The following is a 23,828-nucleotide window of genomic DNA, read 5'->3' on the forward strand; positions in this document are numbered from 1 at the left end:
GCCAGCACCTCCTCCACCTGTGGCTACCAGCCATGCTTAGTTGAGGCAAGGTCTCAATTCTGGTGCTCCCCACCCAAGTCTCTCCCACTCCGCTGGGGTTATGCCAGTCGGGTTAGCATGATTACTAAACCCTGCAGAGTCTGGGAAAGCTGGGTCCTAGCGTGTGGTCACCTGGCCTCCTAGAGACCTGTCTGTGGGAAGAGTCCAACCCAAGGGCTTCTGAAGGCACACGGTCGCCGCCACGCCCCTCACTCCTGAAGCCAGTGCATGTGGATGCCCAGAGTGTGGGAACTGGGCTCAGAGCCTGTTGGAGGCAGCCCAGAAGACCTTCCCCGAGCGTCAGCATCGCTTCCAGTGCAGAACGCAGCATTTCACCTTTGGTCTCCCAAGAGAACTGGGTGAATGGGGCTCCTCGGCCGGTGCGTGGACTCAGTGTAGACCAGGCTGTGTGACGAGGGGCTGCAGCAAGGAGGCGCTCCCTCATCAGTTTCCCTCAGCGCCTGGTCTCTGGTAGCTAAGGCTCTGGGTGGCCTTGTCCCAGAGCAAAGAAGACAATCAACGTTTCAGATGTTGCAAGCATTGAATAGAACTGGCTTTTCTTTCTCAGTCTTGGGAAGCAGAACGTTAGGCCCTGCTTGCTTTACAGCCACCTCTGCCACGGCCTGGCCTCTCCTGGGAGGCTGGGGCAGGCTTCTTTCCAATCAGAGATTTTTCTCCCCACCCCTGCTCTAGCTCTGTGATTTCCCCCCAGAAACCCCCGCAGAAGGCACATGACCTGTGCTGGACATCTTCTGAATGGCATTCAGGGCGAGAACTAGAAATGCGGAGCTCACGTGCGCTGTCGCATCTCTCGGCAAGGACTTCTCTTCCTCTTTCATTCTGCACTTTCTAATGACCCCGGCCAGTTCCACTTCTCCTTTCTGATCAGGCCGGTGGAGGCAGCAGGAGGCTGAGCCTCAGACGAGTGCCAGCACTGACTCTCGCCACACCGGGAAATTGGAGGGGCAGCCACGAAGAGATTTGAACTTCCAGAGCTTTGACCGTGGATTCCCACCAACCAGGCTCTGTCCCAGCCTCCTACCCATGACAGACATGGCTCCCTCAGGCTGGTGGGCCATTGACCCACACTCCAATACCTCCAGGGCCCAGGCAGGCACTGTAAATACATGAAGCTCACTGGATGTAGAACAATGGGGAGTGGTGGGGAGTGTGGCAAACTGAGGAGTGAGTGCTTACCTGCCTAAAGCAGGCAGCTGCCCCTTGGTTCTATCCCACGTTGCCATATCTTCCAATTTGTCAAGAAAAGCCCAAATCAGAATTTCTACAAGAAATGTCCTTATTTTTAAAACACTCTGCATATCAAACAAACTATGTGGAGCAGGTTTGCCCCTAACATTTGCAAGGCCAGGGGCAGGAGTACCAACAGAGGACGCATACCGTAAGTCTAAATATTTACACATTATAAATCAAGCTTATAAAATACCTTAGCCAGCCCTGGTGGTGTAGTGGTTAAGATTTGGTGCTCTCGCTGCCACGGCCTGGGTTCATTTCCTGGTCAGGGAACCACCACTCGTCTGTCAGTTGTCATACTATGGCGGCTGCATGTTGCTGTGATGCTGAAAGCTATGCCACTGGTATTTCAAATACCAGCAGCGTCACCCATGGTGGACAGGTTTCAGTGGAGCTTCCAGACTAAGGCAGACTAGGAAGAAGGACCTGGCCACCCACTTCTGAAAAAACTGGCCATGAAAACCCTGCGAACAGCATCAGAGCATTGTCTGCTAGAGCACACGAAGGTGAGAGAATGGCGCAGAAAGACCGGGCAGGGTTCCGCTCTGCTGTCCATGGGTCGCTAGGAGTGGGATCAACTCAACAGCACTAACAACAAAATAAAATATGTTAAACAAAAAATGTTCTTTTCTCCTACCTTGACAAATACATCTTCATAACAACCTGGAAGGCAAGGTTTGGATTTAGAATCCTTAGACGCTCGGAACTTGGCATTAGCACAGGGCGGTACAGAGAGAAACAGCCCTCAGGCTGCAGCCTGTCCTCGTCTTGTCACTCCCCTAGCTCTGTCTCAGCAGCCTTGCGTCATGTTGGTGGACACACCACCTGCAAGCCAGGGGTCCATCCCACACAGACAGCCATCCCTTGGCCACCCCTCGGGCCTAGGGGTGCACGTACCGGTTGTCTGGTCCACCCTGGAGAAGACATATCTGGGGCAGAGGGCTACGCTTCCTGGAAGCCAGCTCAGGGCCACACAGGCATGATCCTGGTGTCCTGGGTATGTGAGGCATGGTCTAACACGGGACAGAGGGCTGTGGGTAGGCATGTCCCCTGGGTCCTAAGGACTCCTTGCCCCATGGGAAGGGATGTAGCAGGACGAGGGCCAGTGCCGGTCCCTGTAATGTGGGGAGTACAGAGCTCGGTCCTCTTTTGCCTGGGTCTGAGGGTGGCACTGCAGAGGTATGCCAGTCTGTAACTCTGACCTAGGTCACCGAGGTCTCCCTGGAGAGCCCAGGCCAGGGGAAGGTTCTGTGCACCAAGGAAGGGGTGCAGGACAGTGTCATCGTCATCTGTCACTTTGACTCGAGGGGTCCTGGGGAATCTCCGTTTCACCACCTGCCGTCCTTGGTGTTGATCTCTTACTAGCAGTGTTATTCCCTGAGACAGTGTCACAGCAAATTACAGGAAGGCCAGACTTTCAGTCTGCAGGTCGAAAAGTGTGGGTGGGGAGAGACGGGTGGCAAAGTCAACTTGAAGGTCACAGGGTTGCCATCTGCTGGACCCAAACTTACCAGCAGTGTTTATTAATACCTCCAGCCAACGTCCCAGTTGTGGCTGCGGCTTCACAGTGAAGGCGCTGAGCCAGCTGGGCACCCCACTGCTTTTCGGGACAAACAGGCCGTCGCTCTCTGCTGCCCCGGCCTCCTTCTCCCTTACAGGTTTCAGGGCCCCAGAGCTGCTCAGGAATTGCAACGGGGGAAAACGGCTAGAGAACTGAGACCAGCACTAAGGTGGTAAAGACTTCATAATCTTTCGTCTCTGGCAGAGGGGACTGGCATTTTAAGAGGCACCTGGGGAGAGTGTTGCCTGACCAAAGGAATGGTGGCTAAGGGTGGCATTTCAGGCTGAGTAGCAAGTACGGAGAGGAGACTGTTAATGTATGTCCTGCCATATGGATGACCAGCTACTGCGCTGGCCTTGTGTGGGTACCTGGGGAATGGCATATGGGGCGAGAAGGGAACAGAGATGTATTCCTCCTAAAATCTTGTTTGGCAACTGCTTGATGTGTGATCTGACTTAATCCACTTCCAGGAAGATAGACTCAAAACTTGATCCTGGTGTAAAGAATCTACCAGCAGACAGAGATCAGGAGCCCCTTCTTGGAGGAATTCACTAGGAAAATTTGCACAGACACATTCCGTGGCTGCTGAGGAGGTTTGTCTGGCTCCTTCTGGAAGATTCCTGGTAAGAGACTGCTGAGCTTGTCACTGAACCTAGAAACCAAGGTTAGAAGCAGTGGCAGAGACTGACAATTGACTTCTCAAAGCCGTTCTCCCCTTTTCCTTCTCTACAGAACCCTCATTTTGTCTAGGATGGCAACGTGCCCATCTAAAAGATTACATTTCCCAGACTCCCTCGCAGCTAGGGATAGCCATGTGACACAGGCCAATGACATATAAGCAGAAATTACTGGGTAGAGCTTATAAGAAAGCTCTTTAAAAGGTGGAGCCATCTCAGTTGGCACTTTCTCCTCCTTTCTGTCTAGAAGGCAGATGCAATGTAGGAGGTAGGCAACCATTTTAGGACCATGGGACAACCACGTGTATGAAGGAGGAAAAGAGATTCTGGGTCCCTGGTAACAACACAGAAATGTGATGATACATGTTCCGGAAGGCTTGCCTCTGGGTTTCTTTTAAGTGAAAGTAGGAAAGAGTTTATTTGGTTAAGACACTATGAGTAGCACTATTATGGGCTGTTTACCAAATTCTCTCTAACGCAGGAGCCAAGAGAACAAACAACCAAACAAGGAATTTAAACCATTGCCCCAACTCGGTGGTTCTCAACTGCGGGTGATGGTGTCCCTCAAGGGACAATTGACAATGTCTGGAGACATTTTTGGTTGTTACAACTTGGGAGACAGGTGCTGCTGGTATCTAGTGAATAGAAGCCAGGGATGCTGCTAACATCCTGCAATGCACAGGACAGACTCCATGGCAGAGAGTTCTCCAGCCCCAGTGTCAGCAGGGCAGAGGGTGAGAAACCACGCAGCCAGCCCTAGTGCTTCCAGAGCACTAGCCCTTAGCCCACTCCCCTGCCCTGGCCCCCTATCCATCCCTCCACTCACGGAAACAAACCCTGGTACTGGCCAGGCTGAAAAACTCAGGCCCTTGAGCACAGTTTGCACTTTCCGTATGCTACGCCTTTGCTCGTGTCTCTTTCCTCTGCCTAGAATCGTGTCATCTTCTCAGTGGTTCTTTAGAGGGGGCCCAGGAATCTTCATTTTTAATAAGGATGCTGGTGATTCTGATCTAAGCGGAATGAGATGCATAACTTTATCACGCCACATTAGTTTTTCTGAAATTCTTCCCGTTTTTCAAAATCCAACTCAGTCACCACAGTGCCTGCCTGGAATGCGGGATGGTTTTAGGTGATACTTGGTTAGAACTTACTTACTTTAACCAGTATATATTTATTCTAATAAGTCTAGTAGTTTTCCGTTTATTGTAATGATATACAGGATCCTTTACAAATAAATTTACTTCCATAAAAAAGTGAATCGATTTAAACAAGCTTGAGCTAAAAACTCCAGTTGTTTAGGAAACATCATTCTCGTTAATGGACAGTATGTAAATATTTGTTTTGTTTTCCATGTTGTTGCTTTCTGATGTGCACAGAAGACAAACAGGAAGGAGGCAAAAGCGAGATGTTGGCCAAAACCAAGATCAGTTACATTCTTCTTTTGTTTAAAAATACATACATTTAGATTGTTAAAGCCTAGCAAATATAGGGTATAAAACTAAAATTTAAAAGCCCAGAAGCATCCCTGAAATTTCCCCTTTTTATTTTCTCTAGAGAACATCCAGGTCTGAAAAGTGAAAAGCATCATATCTCATTTCCTCATCTCGCGGCATTTTAAGATAGACACTGAATTTTCCAAACCATCTTGCAACGTGCAGTCACAGACATAGGTCCCCATTCCTGGAGATGCGCTCTTCACAGGGGTGCCATTGGAGCAGTGAAATTAGGCTGAGTCACAGCAGCACCATGTCCCGCCCCGTCCCCATAAGCACCTCTTCTCTAAGTGAAGTCAGCATCATTCACCTCAAATGCTTATCAACCGCCTGCCGGCACATGGCGTGACTGGGGTTTAAGAGCTACTCAAGGTGACTGTTAAGCTGAAGACCCAAATCCTTGATGGGGCCCCCAAGGCCTTATATCCTCTGCCCTCGGCTCATCTCACACACCCTCATTTCCTCTCACTGGCCCTGTGCCTTTCTCCAGTTCACTACACTCCCTCCTGCTTCAGAATCTCACTCATGCTGTTCAGTCTCAACTAACGCTCTTTACCCCGTACTCCCCCTCCATCTGGTTAACTCCTACCTTTTCTTCAAACATCAGTTTAGGGAAGTTTCACCCAATTCTCAGATGAGATCAGATGCCCACTATCACACGGTTTCATAGCAACACATACCCTTCCTTCATAGTCACTAATAGACTGAAATTTCACACGTATCTGTGTGGTTATTTGGTTAACGTTTGTCTATTCCTAGACGATAAGGTTCTATGATGGCAGAACCTTGCAAAGCTTTGGCTCACCTTTGTATTCTCAGCTCTCTGCCCAGTAGCAAATAGCCTGTCACACAGTAGGAACTCAATAAATACTTGTTGATTGAATGAATGAAAGAATAAATGAATGAATGAAGCACAGCGCCTGCCTTCTAGGAATGTATAATCCAGGAAAATTCTTATTCTGACAATGAATACAAGTAACAACACAAACATTTGACCTACATACAGACGGCAAGTCTCAATCAGATCTTTAAAGAGCAGGAATGGAGGGAGGGACTCATTCCCGTGAAGACGGTAGAGATTGCGGACAGGAGCCCCACGTGGGGCCGAGGAGGCTAAGGTGGTGAGCTGTGTCTCCTGAGTCACACTGTCATCCAGCTTTTAGTCTTGTATCTAGATGTCACCAGTCAGACAGAGGCAAGGACCAGGATCAAAGCAGAAGCAGGCTGGAGTCCCGAACAGGGCTCGTAAAAGGACATTCACCTCTGTCTGCCCTCATCAGCCTCTGCTCTATTCCTCCAAGTCCTGCTTCCATGATAATGTACAATGGAAGGTGGCCTGTCTGCCTGCCCAACTGGCTCTCCATGCCCCTTCCTACACACACACACACACACACACACACACAGACACTCCGTAAACCCATCCTCTGACCCAGACAGGACAGATGAAGATGATAAAAACAGGACATTCACTCATATCATGACAAAGCCACCAGTGGTGACTAATGGTGGACAGTCACATGACTCTCTAAATAGGCCATTCACTAACCCACGAGAAAAGGTAGAGACCATCTCTGTCTTGGATACTTCTGTACCCCTAGTAGCACAGGGATACAGCAGGCACCTAAGATTTGCTGGTTTGATAAACGAGTGAAGGAAAAAAGGACCTCTTACATTCTCAAGGCTTGTCTACTTCAGGTTAAATTTACCCACGGCTCCCTCACATGTTTGTGTCCCATTGTTTATCTCCAGGGGGTAGGAGGAACAAGGCTGTAGGAGCCCCAAATCCTGAGCAAGCAAGGCTGACTGGGTTGGCCTGGTGGCCTCTAGGAAGTTTCTGGTACCACTAGGATAGGCATCTACTTCTGTCTGGGTCTAACCCCTGGGGATCGAAGACAGGGTGTCATGAACTGTGACCTAGAACTGGGATGCAGGTGATGGGAGGGGTCATTTTTTGCCACCCAGAATCCATTCCTCCTTCTTTTGGTAAAACACCCTACTTTCCTTTTCAAGAACTGCCTCTTGAGCCAGTCCTGATGGCCTAGTGGTTAAAGTTTGGTGCTTTCATTGCTTCAGCAGCCAGGGTTTGGTTCCTGGTTGGGGAACCACACCACCTGTCTGTCAGTAGCCATGCTGTGGTGGTGGCGCACACAGGAGAACTAGAAGCACTTACGACTACAATATACAACTATGTACTGGGGCTTTGGGGAGGGGAAAAAAAAAGGAATTGCCTCTTTCCCACATGTAGAGCTGTCAGTCAGGTGCCTGGCCATATTGGGAGAAGGTGCAATCATGTGACCCAGTTTGGGCCAGACTCTTTCCTGGAATTTCACTCTTGAGCAGAGCAAAGGAAAGAGCCAAAAGACAGTGGGAGCCCCCACTCCAGCTGCAAAGGCCTGAGCAGAGAACTCCTGTGGTGGAGCACTGCCCTGGGCCTGTCTTATTCTGAGCCTTGTTTCCAGCCTTCCTTTGGATTCTGGGAGCCACACAATATCCTTCCAACAAATTCCCTTCCTCCTTAAGTCAGCCAGAGTGAGCTTCTATTAAGAAACCCAGCACTCAGGAATGAAGCATTAGTCACACCTGGGTTACCCAGGAAGTGGGGCGGGCACTGGATCCTAATTCTCAGAGGCCATCAGGAGCAGGCTGCTTTCTGAGAGGGTTCCTGGGTGCCCTGTGCTCCAGAGAAACCGGGACTTCAGCCAGCCCTGCACCAGCCTCTGGCGACCCGACCCGGGTAAGACCCTTTACTACTTCTGGCAAGAACCCCAGGTTCTAATTTGAAAACCACCCCTGGGAATTTGCAACTCAGCCTCCAGGCTGCACTCTTCATCCCCTTTCCTTCCTTCCTGCAAAGACCAGCCAACCTGCCCAGGGGCAATATTTGAAAGTCTGGGCCAGCGTTGGCCAATCAGAATGTGCGGGGGAGCTGGAGCAGGGGTAAGGCAGGCCCAGCACTGCAGCATGGAGGGCGCTAGGGCGGGGCTACCGGCTAGCCAGAACGTAAATACTTCAGTCTTGTAACAACCGGCTGCACTAGGCACCCACGCGTGGGGAACAGCTCCACGCCTATAGGATGGGAGCGCCTCTGAGGGAGGGGCGCTCTACAGTGGGCGTGACCCTGCTCTCCCCAGCCTTCGCTCCCCACCTGTCCCTGCCTAGACAAGGGCTCCGCACAGAGCAGGTGGTTAACACACATTGGCAAATAAAAATCCCCGGATAGAGAAAGAAGTGAAGAGTTAGAGAAGGGGTAGAAGGAGGCAAGGAAGGGGGAAAGTGGATCTCTTCCAGAAAAATCAGACTGCGGACCTTCCCCCTGCGTTCACACTCCCCATGGGGGCTGTCTTGAAAGAGGAAAAAAGGTGCAGAATAGGGAGATGCATGCAAGTGTAAGAGGGGGAGAGGGTGGGGGAGGGGTGGCCCGCAGCCCCATGGCCCAGTGGTTAAGTTCGTGAGCTCCGCCTCGGTGGCTGAGGGCTTCACTGGTTTGGATCCTGGGAGCGGACATGGCACCACTCATAAGGCCATGCTGAGCCTGCGTCCCACATAGCACAACCAGAAGGACCTACAACTATGAAGTGGGGGGGCTTCCGGGACAAAGAAAAGAAAAGAAAAAAATATTGGCAACAGATGTTAGCTCAGGTGCCAATCTTTAAGAAAAACAAAAGAGCAGGCTGTGCTGCCCTTCTCCTTGCTGGGGCAGAGGGGAGAGCGGCTGCCACTTATCAAACATTTGCCTCATTGTTCACTGGATTATTTTAGGAACCATTCCTTTCCCCATTTTGCAGATAAAGGAACAGACTCAAGAGGTTACATGGTTTGCCCAAGGTCACACAGTGGAGTGCAGAGATGGGGCTCAAACTCACCTTCGTTCCCTCCAAAGCTGGAGCTATAGCTGACGGTTGAGCGCCCTGGGGGAATTTCTGAGTCCCAGCTAACAGCCAGGACGGGGGGGGGGGGGGGGGGCAGCAGTCTTGAGTTGTGCTGCCACCTAGTGACAAGACAGAGAACTGCGACCCAAACCTTCCCCTCCTTCCTTCCCTCCCCAGGCTCCAACCCCGCCCCTGGCTTGAGAGGCCCGCAGGGCTGAGCGCCCCCTCTGGCAGCCAACCACTGGGCGTTTAGGCGGAGGCCGCCTGGGTGCAGAGAGCTGAGCTCTAGAGTGAGCAGGTGCCTCCTCAGGCCTCCTCACTGTCTCCCAGCGCGCGGCTCTGAAGAAACAGTTGTTGAGTAAATGACCAGGGACGCAAATCTCCACAGGCCTGGGGACCCCGCTGGTCTCCACAGACAACCTGTGAGGACACTCCACTGTGAGGGTCAGGGATGAGCACGTCCCGGGCTGGGCCAGCCTCTGCCTCAGTGCGGGGTCCTGCACGATCCCTTCCACGGAGCACAGACTGGCGCCCTGTGCCGTGTTAAGCAGCTTGTCTTGCATTATCTAATTTCATCCGAGACCCAAAGAGCTCATCGTGGCCTGCCCGAGTTCTCAGCAGGGACTCGAACCCGGAGCCTCAGACTCCAAGGGCAGGGTTCTGCTTCATCACTCTGCCCTGCCACCCCACGTCCGCCCATTTGACTCACCCCACGAAACCTCGTTTTTATCAGCCTAGTCATCCAGATGTGATGACTCAAGAGTCGCCGTGGGGCAGACTGCCAGGGGGAGAAAGGCCTGTGTCAGCACGGTGGCTCTCCTGACCTTTAAGGGCAGCGAGGAGTTAGCTCAATCTGAAACATGTGGCTGCCGACGGACTTCAGTCTCAGCTGGAACAGGACAGAACAGCTGGGCAGAGAAGCAGAGGGGAGTCCCGCTTCCTGTGCCTCCCTGCTCTTTCTGGGTCTTCTCCCAATCCCAGGGTCGCCTGAAACGTGGAAGGCAGAAGCCACATTCTCCTTTTAGACCTGGTTCTTGGAATCTGGTTGCAAATGGAGAGAGGATAAAGGGTCACCTTCTAGAAGGCAGGACATTCTCACCAAACCTGTGCTTCACTCGGCCCCAAAGTAATTCAGTAACTTCTCTGTTTAGTCCTCAAAGCTTGCCTCCAAAGTGCGTCATTTGTGTCAGGAAACCCACTTTCGATTCGGGGCTACATAAACCGGTTGCCCATAGTAACAAAACAAACATCACTGAACAGTCAGCTCTGCCCCTAACAGCGTCTCTGGTGAGGGCAGATGCTAAGTGGCATGCTCCCAAATAGGTGGTTTTTACCTGAAATATCTGGATTACTCATGTAAACCAGTCATTTCCTACATTTGGTGGTCATCACACTGCTCTGAAGATCTGATGAAAACTCTAGACTCCCCCTGCCCTTTACAAAGTATATATGTACTCATCAAATTTGGGTTATATCATTTCAGGGGCTCGTAGACTCCTGAAACCCATTTGTAGAACCCCAAGGTAAAAACCTGTCCTCGGTCAACACAGCAAGCACCCAGTACTCAAGAAGCACAGCTGCTGGCAGAGAGTGTGGTCCAGGGCGTGTGGTATTGAACTGGGAGTCAGAAGTTCTGATGAGGGGCTGGCTGGCGGAGCAGTGGTTAAGTTTGTGCGCTCCACTTCGGCGGCCCCAGGTTCACAGGTTCAGATCCAGGGAGCGGACCTAGCACCACTCATCAAGCCACACTGAGGTGGCATCACACATAAAATAGAGGAAGAGTGGCACAGATGTTAGCTCAGTGACAATCTTCCTCAAGCAAAAAGAGGAAAATTGGGAACGGATGTTAGCTCAGGGCCAATTGTCCTCACAAAAAAAAAAAAGTTCTCATGAGTTGTCACAATTTAGTGAGGTGGGAGGGCATCCTACTTGCAAGAAGGAGACCCACTCGACATGAAGCAGAATGTTTGACTCAAGGACAGTTGTGATCTGGCAGCTCTGATACAGTGTCATCAGTGGTGAGAAGGAAGGAGTGGGGATGAGGACGGGATGGAATGAAGATGTATGTTAGGTCCATTACTTGATAATTTTTTAATGGTTTGAAGCCTAATGGTTTTTCAAAATGATACATGAAACGGTCCCTTTGGCAAAAGAGTCTTGTGCTAAAACAGCCATGTCAAGTGCCTTCCAGTGAACGGAAGGTTAGGACAACCTGTGAGACAGGTGGCTGTCTGTAGAATACAATCACGAGGGCACAAGGACCCCAAACGTTGTTGCTGTGGCTTAAGGTGTTTATTACAAAGTGCAAGTGTTCCTGGAAAGAGCAATACTTTGTCCTATCAGCCATCTACACTATAGACAGAATTTTTGTCTGCTCCTTCTCGGAAGGTCTTCTTTTGATTCCAAGGAGTTCAGAGAAGGCATAAAAATGCTCGAGATTGGAGGAGGGGGATGGGAGAGGACTTGGATGGGAGCTAGAGGCATTGAAACCAAACTGATCATGTCATGATTTCTCTCACTATTGATCCTGCTTTCAGTTGAGCTGAGTTGCAAATCGACTGAGTTGATTGAGCCATTTGCCTCAAGATCAAATTCTGGCCAAAATATTAGCCCCTGTTCCTCCTCCAACTTCAGGATGTATCCTGAGGTAGAGATTTAATGTTACCAACCTATCTTTATGCTTCATATTGGGAGGTACTGCTGTTACTGCCATGCATGTGTATATGTGTGTATGTGTGCGTGCAAATCTGTGGGCATGTGCTCTTACTGCAGTGTGTGTACATGTGTGCGTGTGTGCATGCAAATCTGTGGGTGTGTCTGCAAGGCTGGGTGTGTCCACAAGTCGAGGACAGGATCCTAATGCTTTCCACACTAGGTGCCTGTGAACCCTTTGGTTTCTAAGTTCAGACACGCTCTGTTCCTGTTTGCATCTCTCCTTTCAGAACCAGCTTCCCTCCCCTGCAGCATCTCTGGCACCTGCTCTACTGTCCCTTCTTTATTGATTCATCCATTCAACACAAATGTACTGAGCAGCCACCTGTGTCAGACACACCGCTAGGGACTGAGGATGGAGGAGTGGACAAGGAGGACCCATCCCTGGCTGCCGGGAGCCTATAGTCTAGTGGAGGAAATAGACACCAGAGAACTAACCATACTGACTAATGAATGACGACTGTGGTAAGTGCCTTGGAAGAGAAGCAGAGAGAACTAGGGCTGTGCAACGGGAAGCCGAGGGAGAGGGAGCGGGTGCTGACCCTGAGGTGCCGTCAGTGTCGGGGTTTGGGTGAGGTTGAACGGGCAGGACAGAGTGCGGAGGCTAAGTGGAGGGCCTGAGGAGGGCATGTGGGAGAGGACACGTGGGAAGGGGGTGCTGAGGAACTGGGCACAAGGCGAGTGGGCCCCAAAGAGTCAGGGGGAGGAAAGCTGGGGGGATGCAGAGGGGAAAGCTGAGATTTGGGGGGGTGGGGGCTATTGAGGAGGGATCACAATGGGGTGACCTGGAAGTGACTTGGAGGGAAGGGCAGTGCTGGGTGTGTGCCCCCTACCCAGAAGGGCCAGGCTGTCCTCCTGGGACTGCACAGTGAGTGTGTTGGCCTCAGCCGGGCAGGGACCCCTGGGTGGCTCCCATAGCATCTGAAATCATCTCAGGTATTGCTGGTCTGAGTGCCCCTGTTATAAAGCAAGGAGTGTCAGTGCGGACTCTGCAGCCAGAAAGCCAGAAATGTGCTCCCCTGTTGGGGAGATAAAAGAGCTCTCGGGAGCACCGGGGATGAAGAAGCTTGTTAAGGAATGAGAATAAGGCGGAGAAGACCAGAAAGGTAAGCTGTCGCACAGCAATCTGTCCCAGCAGGAAATACCGACTGTGAAGATACAGAGCTGCCTTCGGATTCTAGTCGTCTCCAGAACCACACAAACAACTGTGCACCAGAGATTCAATGGGCACAGGCAGCCTTTGACTGAGGCTGGACTCCTGCTTGTTACCCCGGCAACTGTGATGGTCCTTATTAAGACAACAGGGATGCTTCCAAGCACCAAGAGGGTAGGGAACTAGGTGGTGGTTGTTAGTGCTATGGAGTGGCTTCTGATTCCTAGTGACCCTGTGGACAGCAGAGCGGAACCCTGCCTGGGATTTTTGCCCCATCCTCTCACCTCTGACGCTCTATCAGACAGTGTGCCGCTCCTATTCACAAGGTTTCCATGGCTAGCTTTTTCATAAGTGGGCGGCCAGGTCCTTCCTCCTAGTATGTGTTAGTCCGGAAGCTCTGCTGAAAGCTGTCCACCGTGGGGAACCCTGCTGGTATTTGAAATACTGGTGGCATAGTTTTCACATCACAGCAACACAGCCGCCATGGTATGACAACAGATGAGTGCTGTGGTTCCCTGACAGGGAAAAGAACCCAGGCAGTGGCAGTGAGAGCGCTGAATCGTACCTAATTCCTAAAGGTATGTGATTCTCAATTCCTATGAACTAATGGTCGTGGAAGGCACTGGTCGATCTTATCTACCTGGTTAATTGCCCCTGTCTTCCTGGGGACTGAGCCTCCTCCACCTCCATATGGCAGCTGCACCCTTGCCCCCATGGTCACAGTCAGTGGGTCCAGGAATGGGCATCTGGGAGTTTGTATTTAGGACAGAAAATCAGGCAGCCTCTCTCAGGCAGGTGAAGCTGTGAAGAAGTAAAACTCCAGTGTGGAGAAAATTAGTCTTGAGAAAGAGAGAAAAACAAAGTGGACACGCAGGGTGCGATGGACAGTTTGTGTCCCCCAAAATTCTATGTTAAAATCTAACCTGGAGATACTAATGTTGGGAGGTGGGCCTTTGGGAGGTGATGGGGTCCTGAGGGCGGAGCCCTCATGAATGGGATCAGTGCCCTTATAAAGGAGACTTCAGAGAGCTCGCTGGCCCCTTCCACCACAGGAGGACTCAGGGAGAAGACGCCGTCTATGAACCAGGAAGGGGACTCACCAGACACAGAATCTGCCAGAATCTGGGTAGTCAGCCTCCCAGCCGCTAGAACTGTGAGCAGTAAATTTCTGTCGTTTATAAGGGGTTTTTGTTATAGCAGCCCCAAAAGACTGAGACACAAGGACAACCAGAGAAGGGAAAAGTCCTGAGGGGTTCTAGTCCCTGGTTCTGGCAGTTCCCGAGGCTGCAGCCACACTCTCAGAGCCCTTTCTGCCACTGGACTGGTCCCCACCTCCCTGACGTCTGTGAGCAGCCCCAGTGTTCTCGAAACACGTTCTCTTTGGCTTAAGCTGGTTCGGGTTGCATATGTGTCACTTGGAATCAAAGCAACAGTGAAGAGAAATGACTATTGAGAGCACTGGATCCAGCCAGCACCCTTGCTTTGCCCAGCTGAGACACCAGGCAGTGCTCCCTGGACGACTCAGGGCTCAGGGCAGCTGATGGCACGCAGCGCGGGGGTTTCACACCACTGTGGACTTGGGAAGGCTTGAAGGGAATCCATGAAGACTCGGGTTTCATTTGGCACTTGTTTGTTTCTTTCTAATTATTCTATTTATTCACAGAATTAGAGAGACCTGAGCCAGTGTCCTGCCCTGCACCTGGAGGGTGTGTGATGGCAAAAGGGAAAGAGGAGAGCAGAAATTCGGGACTGGGTAGTTTCCGTAAAATTCAATCACTGGACTTTCGTGGGAATTCATACTCTGAATTGAAAGCAGCTTCTCTGGCCTCTTGACCTCGCCATGCCTGAGGCAGCTGTAGGAAGGGGTGGAGGGCAAGTAAAGGAAGAGAGAGGAACCAGAGGCAAGAGTGCGCTTTTCCTTCAGAACTTCGCTTCTCGCTCTGCACTATTCACAGGTTGAAGCTGTCACCATGCTGACTCCTCCCTCCGTCCCTCCTAGTCCTCCATCCCATCCAGTACACCCCCACCGCTCCCCTGCCCACCCATCCCCACCCTTCTGCACTGCCCGAGTTCAGCTGTAAAACTCCATTCTCCCCTGGGTGTCCCATGCTCACCCGATGCCAACTGAGTTCTCCACGAAGCAGCCAGAGTATCCTGTCCAGGTGACAAATGTGACTATGCCCTCACCTGCTTAAAACCTCTCAGTGGCTCCCCTTCACTCTTAGGATAAAGTACAAAACCCTTCAGTATGCCTGCACCATGCAGCAGCTGCCTCTCTCTCTTGCCTTGTACTCCTCTGCACTCTGCTCCAGCCACAATGACTTGGTTCAACTCCTGGAAGGGCCGTGCTCCCTCCTGGTTCAGGGACTTTGCACCAACTGTTCTCTCTGCCTGGATGCCCTTCCCCTCTCTTTCATCCAGTTAGTTCCCACTCTTTCTTAGGATCTAGCTCATCTGTCCTTCTTTACAAATTCTTACAAATAACCCTCACGGCCCTTATCACAGTTTAACTTACCCCTGTGGGAGCGTTTGATTGACAGTTGTCCTCCCAACTAGACTGCAAGCTCCATGAGGGCAGGGAGGGACCACGTCTGTTTCCCTCAACACTGAAACCCCAGCACCGGCCACAGGGCCTGGCTGAGTCTCACCTCCTCCTCCAGACCCCGTTCAAACATGTCTGAGAGGCCCTCTTGGGCTCCCTGCTTTGTCAGTCCATGAAGCAGAGTGGACCTCTACCACGCATTTATGGTGCTATGCTACAACAATTTGCTCATGTGTCTCTCTCAGCCGCAGAGTGTGGACTCCGGGAGGGCTAGGACCACTGCCTTTGTTGTGTTTGTTTCCCCGACACCCAGCACAGTGCTTGGCCTGCAGGGGCTGCCTTGGTGAATAAATGCATCATGGTAAAGACAGCTCCATGGGCCCGGGTGTCATCCTTCGTAAACCGAGCGGCTGGACCACAGGATTCTGCGTGTCCTTTCTCTCACACTCTGGCTCCAACATCACATAACCCTGCTCGTCAGCGCTTCTCTGCTTTGTCACCCATGTGCTTTAACTGTTGCCCTGGCAATCAGCAAACCTCCCGCCACCACAGGTCCTCTGTTTCGCTATGCAAAGAAAGCCTCACACCTCGGGCTTTCTATAGATTATGCAAAAATAAGCCGTTTTAATAGCTCCTTCCTCTTTGACACATGTTTTTTAGTTAGGTCTTTCTCATGTTTATGCAGCATCTTTCTTTGTATTCTACTTATTAAGAATCATTTAAAATACATAAAAAGGTATGAAGAATAACATAGTGGACACCCATGAACACACCCAAGTGCAGAGAGCTGAGGACGTGGACCCGTGGACGTGGGTCTTTTCTTTAGAGAAGAACGAATGCCGTCCGAGGCCTCTCTGGATACAGCCGTGTGTTTCCAGGGAACTGAGACAGCGATTTCCAGCACTGCGTCCGGGACAGAGCCCACGTCTCCATGTCCAGGCGGGGGCTCTCCTCCTGTGCTCCCTTCTAAGGAGAGCGAGGCTCCTTCTCCCCAAGGCCTCGGCACAGCCTGACCACAGTCCCTTCCAGGACAGACCCCGAGACCCTCTGAACTGAGGGGACCCCAGAGGGGAAGGCATCCAGAATCCCGCTCAGCACAGGAATGCCCTCCCCACCGTCCTGCCCTGTGGGCTCCGGGAGATGTGGCCCTGGGCTCCAAACCCATGGGGGAGGCACCTCAGAAAAGAACAAGGCAAACCTAAGAAACGAAGGAGACAGCAGCATTCAGAACAAGCTGCAAGTGTTTTCCCTCAGGTTGAGGCCTTCTGGAGGTGGGACTCATCCTGGAGTTGCATCCCAGAGCTCAGGGCAACCATGCCTTCGTGTCCCTTCTGTGGGCCACATGTCGAGCCAGAGGCTGGGCTTTGAATGTGAGTAGGACACTGTCCACAGGCTGGAGGACCTCACGGTAAGTGGATGACTTGAAGAGGTTAAGAAACACTCATGATGTAGTGTGCCAGGAGCCACTGTGAAGGGGTACGGGCAAGGTGTGAATGAAGCCTCTGAATCACACTTAGGGCATCTGGGAAAGCTTCCTGGAGGAGGTGATGCTTGTCCCGCATTGTGAAGGATGACAAGTGCAGGGCATGATGTATTCACAAAGCTTGTGGGGAGCTGCAGGTGGTTCCAGCTGCCTGGCGTGAAGGTGGGAGTGGGCAGTGGTGGGAGAGGTGGCCAGAGAGACATCACAAAGGCCTTGTGTGCTCCTCTGAGGAGTGTGAACTTCTGCAAGCTAGGGGCGGCCACTGGAGGAGTGGAGGCAGGGCAGAGGCCTGAAGGGAATTGGGAAGCCCTGGAAAGTGGTGTGGTCGTGAACTGGAGGAGGAAGAACAAGGAGGAGGGGGTCACAGGACCAAGGGGAGATGCCACGAGAGTCTGCACAAGGTGATGTCGAAGGAAAAGGAGAGGAGGGAAGATGGTGAGGAGATCAACGCCCAGGGGACACTGAGAAGGAGGGAAGGGAGGTTCTGGGGAGTTCTTGGCGTTTGGGTTTGGCTGACCCGGAGCTGGCAGTGCCATTCCCTGACAGAGAGGATTCCAGAAGAGGAGCCCTTGCTGTGGTCTTTGGATGATGGCTCAGAGGTGACGCCTCAGTAGAAGGGATAAGACCTCCACATAATCTCCAAGAGAGAAAGTCACTAGAAGCAGAAAGAAGGTCAGAGAAGGACAAGCAAGACCAGGATGTGGGTAAAAGGGCCTCTGAGCACACACCCGGTTCCCCGAGGCGACACCCTGGCACAGCTTTGGAGGACACAGCATCCCTGAGGTCCCAGCGCTGGAGACTTGGGTGCCCATTTGTAGCACCAACATCATGAACTCCATGACGGAACTGACCACACCCCTAGGCGTCACCTGTGGGCCTCGGTGACGCAAGTCCACTTCCATTCCTTTTGTTTCTATTTTTAAATTTTTGAAGTTTTTTTGATAACCAAGGTTATACATAGTTTAAAGAATCAAGGAGACATGTATCAAAATGTCAGTTTCTTTCCTCGTTCCCACTCCCTTGAGGCAATTGCTTTCAGTTCTTATTAGATGATTCTCTTGGTATTTACCTCCATAGCTCTACACAAGATGGATATATGGAACCTTCCTGATTTTGTCCCTGTCAGGAATCAGCTCCTGACTTTCCAATGTGGCAGACAAAGATTTAGCTCTGTTAACCCCACCCTCATCTCCACCACACACATGTGCCCACTTCCCACTCCCCCATCCTCCCGAAATGCTTCTATCATATTTGGTTATATCAACTTTCAGCGTTCACATTATTATGACTGGGTTCATGCTACTCACAACTGAGTCACTTGAGGTCACCATGATTTTTCCCCTCTCCTTCATGCCTTTTACATTCCACAGGAGCTGGTAATCATGTCCCCCCACCCCCATTTATTTAGTTATACTTCGTGGTACTTATCACTGGTCCAACCCCTAATTCTCCCCCAATTATGTAGACCCCCTCACCATACTTTCAAACACAATTCTATCAGCGTCATCTTCTTGATCACATCTTCCCTGGAGTCTTTTGAGCAGCTTTAATCTGAACAGACTGCTTTCTATGCCCAGCCCATGGCTGTCCTCCTGGGATCTTCCTTCCCATGATCTTGATGATTCTCATCACCTGCCTCTCGTTTCCTCCCTTGTTTTGGTGGAGTACATCCTTTAGCAGCTTTCTGGAAGAGAGGCTAAGGCAGTACCTTTTTTTGAAACTTTGCATGTCATGTGTGAAAATATTTGATTCTCTTCTCATGCTTTTTTCTTTGGTAGTTTGGGTATAGAATTCTAGGCAGGAAATGGTTTTCCTTCAGAAAGCATTTTCCACTGACTTCCAGTTTCCACGTTTGATGATAACTCTGGGGAGTGTGTTTTTTAGAAAATATTTTATGCAACCAGTTTATATCTTTGAAAACATGTTGGATCTCCTCTTTGTCTCAGTTTTCTGAAATTTCATGGCAATGTGTAATTCAACTCAATTCTCCCGACAGGTGTTGAGAGCATGCGCTGTGTAGCTTCTCTCTCTAAATGCTCCACTGAATACAGAGATACACACAAGTCCTCAGGAGCTGGAAATACATGGGGAGTGTGGGGGATAAGGCAAACAGGATATTGGTGAGTATACAGAATTATGCATATAAATACACATGTAAGATTTGTAAGGGCAACATTTTTACAAATTCCAAGTTCTGGTATTTCTTAAGAGGGACGAATCCAGGGTCTCAACCTGATGCATTGCCTTAGCAAGTTGGCCTTCCCAGCACTCAGCCAACTTCCAGCCTCCCACACCTCCAGCCTCTGCTGACTGGCTGGGAAGCTGTCAATACTGTGACGTTTTGCCTTCGAAGTTGTCCTCTCACTGCGGGAGCTGTTGTTGGCCTCTAGGGGGCGAACGTTGCCACCATTCTGTAGAGCGCCACGACAGGTTGAATTCACTGCCAGAGGCTCCCTCAAGCTCCTCATACAGGCAGTTGCCACAGAACCAAGACCCAGGGCCCCTTTTCAGGAAGCAATCCCTAAAACGTATTTCTCCTTCCCCTTCAAGGTGGATCTATAGATACTTATAGATAGAACATACAGCTAAATAGATATAATATGTAATAAGCTGCTCAATGAATGGTTTTCAAAGGATGAATACAGAATACTTCTCTCCATGTGCTGTCTGCCCACTATCTATATAGCTGTCCTCCCCCCGGTGGGAATCAGCAAAGAGACGGCACCACCCTCGTGGCTGCCAGAATATTCTTATTGAAAACAATTGACACATTATCCTGTTTAATTCTCACAACAACCCTATGAGGCAGGTATTTTCAATGCTCATTTTGCAGTTTCAGAGACTGAAGGAGAGAGAGGTTAATTAACTTGCCCAAGATCCCAAAGCTGACAATGGCAGAACACAGCTTCAGATCTTTTTTTTTAACCACTCAGTTTTTTTTTTAAAGATTGGCATATGAGCTAACATCTGTTCCAATCTTCGTCTTCTTTTTTTTTTAACTTCTTCTCCCTAAAGCCCTCCAGTACATGGTTGTATATCTAGTTGTGGATACCTCTGGTTGTGGCATGTGGGACCCCACCTCAGTGTGGCTTGATGAGCAGTGCAATGTCCGCCCCCAGGATCCAACCCGCGAAACCCTGGGCCGCCAAAAGGGGTGTGCGAACTTAACCACTCAGCCATGGGGCCGGCCCCAAGCTTCAGATCTTGAGTAGACTGAATCCAGAGCTCACAATAGATCCCACAGGCTCCACCATAAAAGGCGACCCCAAATACTGCTGAATCCCAGGTTAGACCCCTTGGGGCTTCTCGCCAAATGGAAGCATTGCCTCAGAGGAGCATGTGGGAGAGGCTGCATGGGAGCGAACTGAGTAACCTGTCTTACTGTTGCTTGTTCTCATGCTAATTAGCTGTGTGACTCTGATAACACAGTGTGACTCTGTGGGCCTCAGTTTCCATTTGGGTAAAAGGAAGTGAAGAATATATTCTGCAGGCTTTTGGGAGAGGACCCTGATGACCTAGGGAAGAGAAACAGTGAGAGGTCTCAGAAGGTTCCAGGAGAACCTAGGTTCTGTGCTCCCTGGAGAAGGCTGGGAAACACCGTTGGAATTTCAGGAAGACAGGATGTTGACCTAGTGTGGAAATTCTCAGGTGGGTATGAGACCCCTCTTCCAACATCCCATTATGATCCAAGACCTCAAATTTCCACTGAAAAGTGGGTGCCTCCAAGCAGCCTTCCCTCTCCTGGGAACCAGTGGTTCTAATTCCACCAGAGGTGCCCACAGGTGGCTGCATGTTGAGGTCCCCTGGGGACCTTTAAACATGCATGTGCCGGGGTCCAGTCTCATAGACCCTGATTTGTGCTGTGGCTGAGGCATTGCGAATGTTAAGAGCTCAGGATGTGATTTTATTGCTCAACCCAAGTTAGTGCCACTGCCCAGAGCTTTAAATTCTTCATTTTGGTCTGAAGGTTAAAAAAGAAAACCATGGGGAGGCAGTGGCACCCAGAGGCTCTCAAACTTTAATGTGCAAACAGACGAATCACCTGGAGATCTCTAAAATGCAGCCTGTAATTCAGTAGGTCCAGGGTGGGGCTGGGCTGCTGCCCTTGGAAGAAGCTTCCAGAGCATGCCCACACTGCTGTCCCCAGACCACACTTGAGCAGCTGGGCTGTAGCTTGAATGAACACAAACTCGCGTGAGAATGATGGCTCTTCAGGCCAGCTCAGACCTTAAGCACAAAGTTACTTCTCTTCTCTGAGCTGTTTTGTCTTCTGTAAAATGCAGGGAAGCAATACTAACTACATCCCAGGATTCTTGTGATCCTTAAATGAGATAACGCAGTGGTCATGTTTAGCACAATATAACAATCATTAGCTTTTTAATCCTAGGGTAGTCAACACTCATGGAATGCTTACAAACCTGCCAGAATTTTCAAAGTGCTTTCATGCCTTAACTGTTCAAACCTCACAACACTCTGAGGTGGGTCGTGCTATTTTACCGTCCTTATTTTCCAGATGAAGACATGAGGCACAGAGAGGTGGAGTACCTTAAGTTACCGTACACACCTAGGAGTAGCTAAGCCGGTGTTTGCACCCAGGGAGAAGCTGGGCTCTGATCCCTCCCCAGGGCTGAAAGGGATCAGTGGGAACAGGCACTTCCGCCCTGCAGGCCTGCCTTTCTGGAGGCGAGGACTTGAGGGCTTACCCTCTGGAAAGGGCTGAGACCAGCAGGCGGCAGCCTAGGGTACATGGGTGCAAAGACCACTTACAGACCCCGCCCAGAGGCAGCGCTGTGCTGGGCCTGTCACCACAAACCCACCCCCGCTAGATCCTCAACGTCTGCGAACTCCCCTGCACCTTCCGCCCTCAGGGCCCCGCCTAGGAGGCCGCCCGGGCATCCATCAGGAAAGAACAGCCCTCCCTCACAGGTTCCAGCCCGCGTTCCCCAAGATAGACCATGTCCGCAGGGAAGCAAAGAGCACAGCGAGTTTTACCCCAGGAGCGCAACAAGACCGGGAGATCCACAAATCTCTCTCTCTGCCGAAAGTTCTGGGGGAGTCTGGGAGCCCAGCCAAGCGGGGAAAAGTCGGGAAGCCCTCTTGGATTCCCCAGAGCGCTTTCGGGGCGCCGGGCACCGGTGCGCGCGCGCAGGGATGGGGCCCGGCACCGAGGAGACTCTGTTTGGAGAGTCACCTCGGAAGGGCGAAGAGACTTATTTGCGGGGTCCCCGGGAGGGAGGCTAATGAATTTGAGGTGCCGTGCGTGGGAGGGGGTTAACCGGCGGTTTCCACGGCGCCCGGGGCAGGTGAGAGGAATGCACCACAAGTTGTGGCGAAACAACTGCGCTGCAGGGCCAGCCCGGCTGGAGAAGGCGGGCAGGAGTGGAGGTGGGGCGGGGGTTACGCTGGGGTGGACCGGGCGGGGCGGTCACGTGCGCCCGAGGGGGCGAGGCCCCTAGCCGGCCCGGGTAGCGAACGGAAAACGGCGAAGTGGCTGCGCAAGGAGCGAACTTCTGCCAGGACGGAGGGGCTGAACGCGGCCAGAACGCCCTGGGACGACTCCAGGCCCCGATGGCCAGGACCCGGCTGAGGCGTCTGCCTTGGCTTGGGGACAGTGGTCGGCGACAGAGGTCGCCAAGGAAACGTGGGAGTAGGATCTCGGGGTGAGCGCAGGCTGGGGTCTCCGTTTATTCGTGGGCGGGCCGGGGCAAATGACTCGTCAGCTCTAGGGGACCAGCCGAGGCCACCGGCCCCTGAGACCGCTGGTGTCCTCAGCACCTGTCGAGGGTTCCAGGGGAGGCTGTGGTCATGGAGAATGAAGATCCCAAACAACGGCAGTGCGATGGCACCCCTGCGCAGGAGTCCGCAGTCCAGTCGGAACCCAGCCTCTAGGCCCACCCCAGCTTCTCTGCGTACCCCAGCAGTTCGGTGCACCCCACTACCTCAGCCCAACCTGGTGTCTTGGCCCATCCCAGTAGCTCTGGCCCCGAGGACCTTAGCGTGATCAAGGTGAGCAAGTGCCGATGGGCGGTGTTCCTGGTGTTCAGCTGCTCCTCCATGTGCAACGCTTTCCAGTGGATCCAGTACGGCTCCATCAAAAACATCTTCATGAACTTCTACGGGGTCAGTACTGTAGCCATCGAGTGGCTGTCCATGTGCTACATGCTGCTCTACATCCCTCTACTCGTGCCGGGCGCCTGGCTGCTGGAGAAACTCAGCCTGAGCACCATCACCCTCATCGCCGCCGGTCTCACCTGCCTGGGGGCCTGGGTGAAGTTGGGTAGCATGAAGCCACATCTCTTCCCAGTCACCGTGCTGGGCCAGGTCATCTGCTCTGTGGCCCAGGTCTTCATCCTGGGCATGCCCTCCCGCATCGCTTCCGTCTGGTTCGGGGCTAATGAGGTTTCAACAGCCTGCTCCATAGCTGTCTTTGGCAGTCAGGTGGGTAGAGGATCTGCGGGTGTTCAGAGCAATGGGCGTCATGTCATTGTGAGACTGAGTGGCTTAGCTTGTCCCTAACTGTGTGGGTGGGAGCCTGCAGTTCTCTGACTTGAGCAGTGTTTGTGACTCTGGGTGACTGGCTGGGTGTGACTGATAGTGTCAGTGAGTGATGATGACTGGGTGACAGTGTGTGAGAGGTTCCGGGTAACAAAAGGAGGGGACCTTTTCTTTCACCCACAATTTCTCCTCCCCCAGCAGAAAGCATGCTTCTGGAACATATGCTGTTTATATGATCTCTTTACTGAACCTGTCAGTCCATCAGCTTCGACCTGTGACTTAGGAAAGCTGTTCTTTGTCAGGGAGCAGCCCTTGGGGGTCAGACTCTTCTGGTGTCATCAGAATTTGGGAGGTGTTTTTAGCCTGAGCAGCCAGTTGTCCTAGAGTCAGCATCTCCCATCCTGCAGAGTCGTGGAGAGGTGCCCTGCTGGTGCTGGGCACTGTACTTACCTCCTTTTATTCACAGCTGAAGCCGGGACAGCGGGAACAAAGCTGTGTGCCAAACTCCACCCTGGGGTTTAGAGCCTAGTCCAGCAGGATGGAGTAGAAACCT

At 51.7% G+C, this 23,828-nt stretch overlaps 1 long non-coding RNA gene across 1 annotated transcript in view; it reads right to left on the minus strand.

Moving 5' to 3' along the window:
• LOC139079341 (uncharacterized) overlaps positions 1–8,973 on the minus strand; it is an 80,785-nt gene extending 71,812 nt beyond the window's left edge. Inside the window, exon 1 of the long non-coding RNA XR_011532906.1 lies at positions 8,885–8,973. This is a non-coding gene — a long non-coding RNA (uncharacterized lncRNA). The remainder of the gene's footprint in view (positions 1–8,884) is intronic.
• Positions 8,974–23,828: the final 14,855 nt, after the last annotated feature.

Source organism: Equus przewalskii, chromosome 25 (assembly GCF_037783145.1).
Source record: "Equus przewalskii isolate Varuska chromosome 25, EquPr2, whole genome shotgun sequence".
Classification (NCBI taxonomy): Eukaryota; Metazoa; Chordata; class Mammalia; order Perissodactyla; family Equidae; genus Equus; species Equus przewalskii.